At 40.3% G+C, this 7564-nt stretch overlaps 1 pseudogene across 1 annotated transcript; it reads right to left on the bottom strand.

Moving 5' to 3' along the window:
• Positions 1-1890: 1890 nt before the first annotated feature.
• Positions 1891-2228, bottom strand: LOC311170953 (protein BEX3-like; annotated as a pseudogene). The gene has a single exon. The product of its transcript is annotated as a protein BEX3-like (transcript).
• Positions 2229-7564: the final 5336 nt, after the last annotated feature.

Here is a 7564-nt window from a genome sequence, read left to right as displayed (position 1 = left end):
AGATTTCTGTGCTATTTATACATACAAAAACTGGGGTGTAGGCCAGAGGTGCAGGGGGGTGGTGAGAGGATTCACCAGACACAGAATGGAGAGCAGAACAGGCAGATTGACTGAAATACACCGCTGAGGGGAGCAGTGGGTGAGGTAGAAGAGGTCTGCTGTGCCATGTGCATCAGCGCCCTGGCCCGGGATCGAGCTCATGCCATCTGGTTGGCAATAGCTTGATAGTGCTGAGACTTTAATCCCTGTGCCTCCAGGGAGGCCCCCTGGCTTGCATTTTTAGCTGCCTTTTAACCTGTGACAGTTTCTCAGTCATTTATTGTCTTTCATTACCTTGAAACTTATAAAGGAATATTGGTCAGTTATTTTATAGAATGTCTCTGAATTTGGGTTTGTCTACTATTTTCTCATGGTTAGGTTGAGCTTATGAATTTTTTGGCAAAAATATCACAGACGTGATATTATACTCTTCTCAGTTCATCATATGATGTTGTTATGTCTGATTACTGGTGATGTCAACCTTGATTACTGAGTATAGTTATCTTCCTCATGTTTAACTTCTAGACATATTCTTCCTCTTTTCTAATTATCCTTATTCCGCTGGTGAGGTCATTCATATTCTCAGGGGCTTGAGTATCATCTATCCACACCCTAAATATGCCCAAATTTATATTTTTATTCTAAATTTTGCCTTTGAAATTTAGCCCAAATATCCAAAAGCTTACTTGGCCTTTCTATGTGGTATCTAATAAGGATCTCAAAACCAACATTCAAAACCAAACTCCTGAATTTCTAGTGGTCTTCTACATCATAGTGAATGATAATCCATCTTCCTAGCAACTCAAACTGAAAATTTTGGTGTCATCCTTTACTCTTCCTTTTCTCACTACATTGAATCCATCAGAACAATGCTACTAGTTCTATATTCAAGATAATCCAGGACCTAACGACTTCTTACCACCTCCTTAGCTGCTTGATCTAAACCACCACCATCTTCCATCTGGATTAATACACTACAAACTGATGATATTGGTAATATCAACCTTGTCCAACTGCAGTCCTTTCTTTACAAAGTAACAGTAATTTTTCAAAAATGTAAGTCAAATCATGTAATTCCTCTGCTCAAAAGCCTCCAATAGTTTCCCATCTCAATCAGTTAAAATCTAAAATCCTTTTCCGTGCCCTACAAGACACTATATATTCCAATCTGCCACCTTTCCCAATCACACCTTTGTGGCTTCATCTCATATTGTTCCCCTCCCACTTGATATTCCTTGAATATCATCAAGTATTTTCCTGCTTTGAGGCCTTTGCTTATGATTTCAGTCTTCTTTTTCATTCATCCCCTACTCAGTAAATGGCAGCTCAATCAATCTGGCTGCAAAATTATAGCCTCATTGTCATCCTTGATGTCACCTCTCATCTGAGTCCAATCCATCATCAAATACAGGATTTTTTCTCCTACATAAATAATGCTCAAACCTGCCTACTCCTCATTTCCATTACCAACATCCAGGTTGACCAGTATCTCTTCTTCATGATCTCTTTGGTTACTGAAATTTATTCTCCCCACTGTTGCCCAAGTAATCTTTTTGAAATGCAGTCAAATCAGTCTGTTTAATTGGTTTATTTATTTATTTTTGCTTTTTAATTACTTTATTAACTTTACATTTTTCCATGCAAATGGGTGAAACTATTGTTGACAGAAAAACCTAGACTGGTGCAAAGGCAATCTCCAATTAGAAGCTGCTAACACAGGACCCACCCCACACATGGAAATTAAAATTACATAAGGTTCATGGCAAACGGATCAGTAAAGGCTTATCAGGAAAATGCAAGAGAAAAGAACAGTAGAACTCACAGTATTAATTTCATGGAAACTGGCAGGAGTCAAGGCATAAGGCAAACGTCATCATGATGGTCATGGTTATTCGAGAGCTCCCCCATAAGGATACACAGACAATTCCTTAACTGCAGCTCCCTAAGTTTTCTCCTGATTTCTCTCATCTCCTCCATGAACATTTCCATATCCTCTCCATCTCCACCCATCCCATCATTGACCTGCCTGTTGGGTATGGCCCATCGGAAATTAGGGGCAGGTCTCGAGCCTGTGCGCTCCTTATATTTCCTGCTGGCTGGTGGCCTTCGCCCCCTCCCAAAGGGCGGTCTTCCTCTCCATTCTGCATGGGCTGCTCCATTTCTTCGTTTTCCTGGTGGATATTTGCCATGATGAGACTTTATTTTCCTGGTTGTTTTTCTGGGCTATCCTTGCCGTTTCCTCCTCTCGATTCCAGCCACGGGCGCGGGACCCGCAGACCTGCTCCGCTCTCCCGGGCCGCGATGCCAGCCCTCCGCGCTCAGGGCAACGGGGACCAGGTACCCAGGCGCGAGTGACTTAAATGTTTTTTAAAGGCTTCGTGCTACTGGTAGGGATCAACCACAATTCTTAACATGACCTACAAAGCCCTCCTTGCACTTCCCTCCCTTTCCATTTGCCAGCCACACTGCTCTTCTCTCCACCTCTTGGGTGGCGTTATGTTTCTGCTACCCTGGCTTGCCCCTCACTCTGTTTAGTAAACACTCCCCCCTCCCCCATCCATCCCCCAGGCCCCATCTTGACCTAGGTGAGATGGATGCATGCTCACAACATAATTCTCATTGCTCCAGAGGTGCCCCCCAACGGCTCAGTCCAAATGAGCTTCCTTTTGTTTAATGCTATCAAAAAATCTTGATTTTTTTTTTCCTATAAAAAGCTCATTATAGCTTACAATTGTATGTTTGGTAATGGGATTACTTGCCGGTCTCCCCCATTACACTGTCAATTTTATTACAGTAGGAACAAACCACTTGACACACAATTGGTACTCAATAAATACCCATTAAATGGACAAATCAATGGATTGATGAATATAAAATCATGATTTTGAAAGACAAATCTGGCAAATCAAAAAAAGTGAAGGGAAGGAATTCTGTATAATTAGGAGGTAGTTTTAGTAATACAGATCAGGAAAGAAGAAATGAAATTCTAAAGTACGGTGTTGAGAGGGAAATGAAAAGTAACTGTCTTTGGGGCACTGTACTGTGCTATTGATACACCAGGTAACTCACAAATAACCAAGCAACACCTGCTCAATGCTGACAGCACATCCCAAACAAGGTAACAGATCAACAAATTTTTGTCACGTTCAGAAGCCTCAACACTGAGGAAAGTTCTCTGCAAGAACAAAAGGCACTTGCTAGGACACCTGGTCTCTTAAAAAGACAGTCATTTGAAGGACAAGAAAATTCCAGCATCATTTCACAATCCTCTGGAAACTGGGGGGTTCATAAATAGAGTGATTCCCATGTTTTTTAACAACCTCTGATGTATTTGATTACATTTTCAATTCAAATGATTCCATTACTACAAGCAGCAACTTCATTACCAGGAGGGCCCAGAGCCCAGACTATACTAGCTCCCTGTCATATAATTTAGCCTCAGTCATACCTCAGACAATATTTATACAAGGTCACTTCTTCAAACCATGTCTAGCCTTCCCAAATGACAATATTATTTATGCCAAATGCTTCTCCTCGGGTTGGAAAACTGCCAACACTGGTTTAATAGGCTATATGGACAGGCTAGAAAAACATCATTTGTAGCACACACAGTTTATGTATTTAGTATATAACTAGGAGTACAGACTGATCATTGGAAACATGGCCGAAAACTGGCCCCAGGGAAAAAAAAAAAGCCACAAAAGCACTAAGGTTTGGATCTTTCCTCCCTGATATTAGTTTTGGAAGCCCTAGGTTTAACCAGAATTATGAATGCACAAGAGAGAGCTGCCTCAGACTTCAGTGGCTACCTGGATATCCAAAATAGGGGGAAAAGCTGCAAAAGGAAATTTAACTTGGGCGTGTTTGCCCAGCAGCCATCCTCATGTGGTTGCAAATTAATGTGACCATCCAGTGGAACAAGCAGCCCAGGGGCCTTTGGTAACAAAGAACAGTCTTACCCATTGATGTTAATTTACCAAATTATTCACATCCCACAATCTGGAATAGAAATCAGCAGCCAAAAAAATGCCTCCTCTACACCTCAGTCAAAACACCTATAAAAATCTAGATACCAGGAGGCAAAGTCTGGAACATAAACGACTTAATCCTGTTGCCAATGAGTTATTAAAGCACAGAATGATGGAGCTGCCAGGGGTGTCTGGGCTACCTTGCTTCCAAGCTCCATTCTTGGTGGTGTCCTTAATAAGACATTTGGTCAAAATATAGTGGTGACAATTCCTTTCTCTTAAAATCTAGCTCAAGATACATTCTGCTTAATTCCTTATGGACCACTGGAACTTTACAGTCTCTCTAGCATTACATTTCTCTCAGATGCTGAACTTTCAAATAAAATGTCAAATATCTGCTCAGACTTTCATGATGATAAATATAAACAATATATTATAAATTATATGTAAGCAACTTATATGTTACTGTTCTTCAAACAGATATATACTACTCCTTGATAAAATCACTATCTAATTTCTATTTTAGGAGACAAAAATTTGAGATTATAAAGGGGTTTCAAAAATTCAAAAGTGGTTAATGGCAAAGGACTATAGATGCTTAGGTATGGCATGCTAACATACACCTAAAGAGATGATCCCATTTTTCCCAGATCATATACAGTATTATAGCACAATTTTACCTTAATTTAAAAAAAGAAATCAAAATTGTTCCTTTGTATTGATAAATACAAAATGGTTCTGTTCTTAAAATGTATTTTTTAGGGGGCTTACCTGGTGGTACAGGGGTTAAAGTCTCAGTGCTATCAAGCTATCCCGGCCAGGAAGCTAACCCACCTGGTGCAGCAGACCTCTCCTGTCTGGCCCACTGCTCTCCTCAGCAGTGTATTTCAGTAAATCTGCCTGTTCTGCTCCCCACTGTGTCTCTGGTGAATCCTCTCACCCCCTGCACCTCTGGCCTACATCCCAGTTCTTATACGCAGAAATAAATAAAAAGCAATCTTAAAAAAAATGTATTTTTTTTAGTGACTCCCTGGTGGGTTAGGGGTTAAGTCTCAGCACTATCATGGCCAAGGCCTAAATTCCAATCTCTGGCCAGAGAGCTAAGCCACATGGTGCAGCAGACCTTTCCTGTCTCGCCCGCTGCTCCCCTCAGCAGTGTGTTTGAGTAAATCTGCCTGTTCCGCTCCCCACTCTGTCACTGGTGAATCCTCTCACCCCTCACATTCCTGACCTATACCCCAGTTCTTCTATGCATAAATGAATAAACAAATCTTTTAAAAAATAAATAAAATGTATTTTTTAAGAACACTGTAAGTATGGTATTTTTGTTTTGAAGAGCCCTCTCCAAAAGAATTTCCTTCCATTGTCCCAGTGTTTAGCAGTACTGAATAAAATTATTTATTAATATAAATAGCATTAACCCTTTATGATGAGCACAACTTTAGCCAGGAAATCCCATGCTTAGTGATTATTTCAGGACAATACTTAGAGATGTGTGTGTGTGAAAATCTTCACCACAGAATTATTTACTTTTGGTGGAAACTGTACAACAAGGAGTGGTTAAATAAATTAACCTTATGATTACACACCATAACATAAAAAAAATCACTTATATGGGACCTCCCTGGCGGCACAAGGGGTTAAGACACAGCACTATGAAGTTATCCGCAACCACTGCAACTCAAGTTTGATCCCCGGCCAGGGAGATGATCCACATGGTGCATCAGACCTCTCCTGTCTCGCCTGCTGCTCCCCTCAGCAGTGTACTTCAGTCAGTCTGCCTGTTCTGTTCCCCACTCTGTCTCTGGTGAATACTCTCACCCCCCACACTTCTGACCTACACCCCAGTTCTTGTATGCATAAATAAATCTTCTCAAAAAATCACTTATAGAAAAATATGTAAAGCATAGCTGAACCTTCATAGTACACAAAGGGCAAAAGGGAAATGAAAAAACAAAACCAAAAATCATCCAAACGGAATTATATCAAAACACTAACCTACATAGAACAATCCTAGGATGACAGTCCTGCCCAACTGTCATCATACAATCAAGGAGGGAGTAACATGGGCATTTTCCGCTATTCCTCACCCAGTGGTGACTTGAACAGAGCCTGTGAAGGCTTCACCTTGTCCTCTGGCTAAACCACTCTTGTGAAGGCAAGAGCAAACCTGACTTCTGTCTCACACAGCGGGATCCCATGACCTTGAGAGTAAAGCATTGCACTGTGGTTCCTGACATTACAGCACTCATAGGTAACCTGGCAACTGTCCTCATGTCCACGTGGCCCTACAGTATAGAGACTTATTAGGATATTGTAAACAACACTTGGATAAATAGAAGTACAAAATGGGAGGACCCCCCCCCCCCAGACTGAAAAATAGAAGTTAGAAAAATAGCTCTACTTCATCAACTTCTCTGGCAAATGAACATGATCCATGATTTATTTAAACAGAAACTTTTTCAAGGCATGATTATAGGCAAGAGAAAGTTGAATTAAGACATTACTTCAGAGTGTCTTTGCATGCATCTGCTGGAACCCCTATTGGGATATCCTGTGGGTTACTCAAGTTGAATGCATTTGAAGCTGGGATCATTCTCCTTTTCTTTACAGTCACTATTTGGATGGTAGCTGAATAGAGGTGACAGGTAAAGAATAGGGGTGTTTAAAATCTCTGTGGTAAGGAGCATGGAGAGATTGGGGAATAGGACCAAGCACAGACCCTTGGGACAGGACAACACTTGAGGAAAAAAAGAAAGGAATACAAAGAAATCATCCAAGAAGTCAAAATATGAATGAGTTTCCTCTGTATCAAAATATATAAACATCATTTGCTTTTTAAGGTGGAAGCTACCATCAAAAATATAATTTGTAGACATCATAGTTTGCTTGTGTTAGGTGCCAATGAATCTAACCGTTAGCTGGATGTATTGGATTGAAAAAAAAAGACTATACTTAAATACTTCTGAGAGTTCAACTATTTCACTTTCCTGGAAAAAAAAAATAAAAAAAAAACTTTTAAGAGGTAAGTGAATAATTACAGACATATAAAGGAAATCCAAAATATTGAATGTATCAAGAAAAATATGTAAATGAGTAAACCTTGAAAGGGTCCTACTGGCTTTATGGACTCAATCCTCATTCCTTATTCCTGTTATCTATTGATTGTTTGAAGTATAATCGACAAATAATGTTGCACAGTTTCAGGTTTACAAGATAATGATTTGACATTGGTATAGGATTCTCACCATAAAAGTTAAATTGACATTTTTGTTTGAATATGTCATTAAATGATGGAAACTAATGAGAATCCACTCTTGCTTCCTAGATCCAGGCATCATCTGACTCCCTTGGGTCTAAAATAACCCAGGGCTCCTTACTTAGCAACAGTGCTGGGAGTATCCTCCAGGGTTGGAAGGGTGAAAACTATTGCCTCTGAGGTTCCTGAGGCTGGGATCAGACTGGAGCAATTGTGCAGTCAGTTTGGCTCATTCTGGGGACTTTGGCTCTCCAAAGCCAGGGCTATTGACTAAACTAGAGGTTATTTTACAAGAACC

Source organism: Talpa europaea (assembly GCF_964194135.1).
Source record: "Talpa europaea genome assembly, chromosome: 5".
NCBI classification, from domain to species: domain Eukaryota; kingdom Metazoa; phylum Chordata; class Mammalia; order Eulipotyphla; family Talpidae; genus Talpa; species Talpa europaea.
The sequence above is the reverse complement of the archived record's forward strand: the minus strand, read 5'-3'. Positions and strand labels throughout refer to the sequence as shown.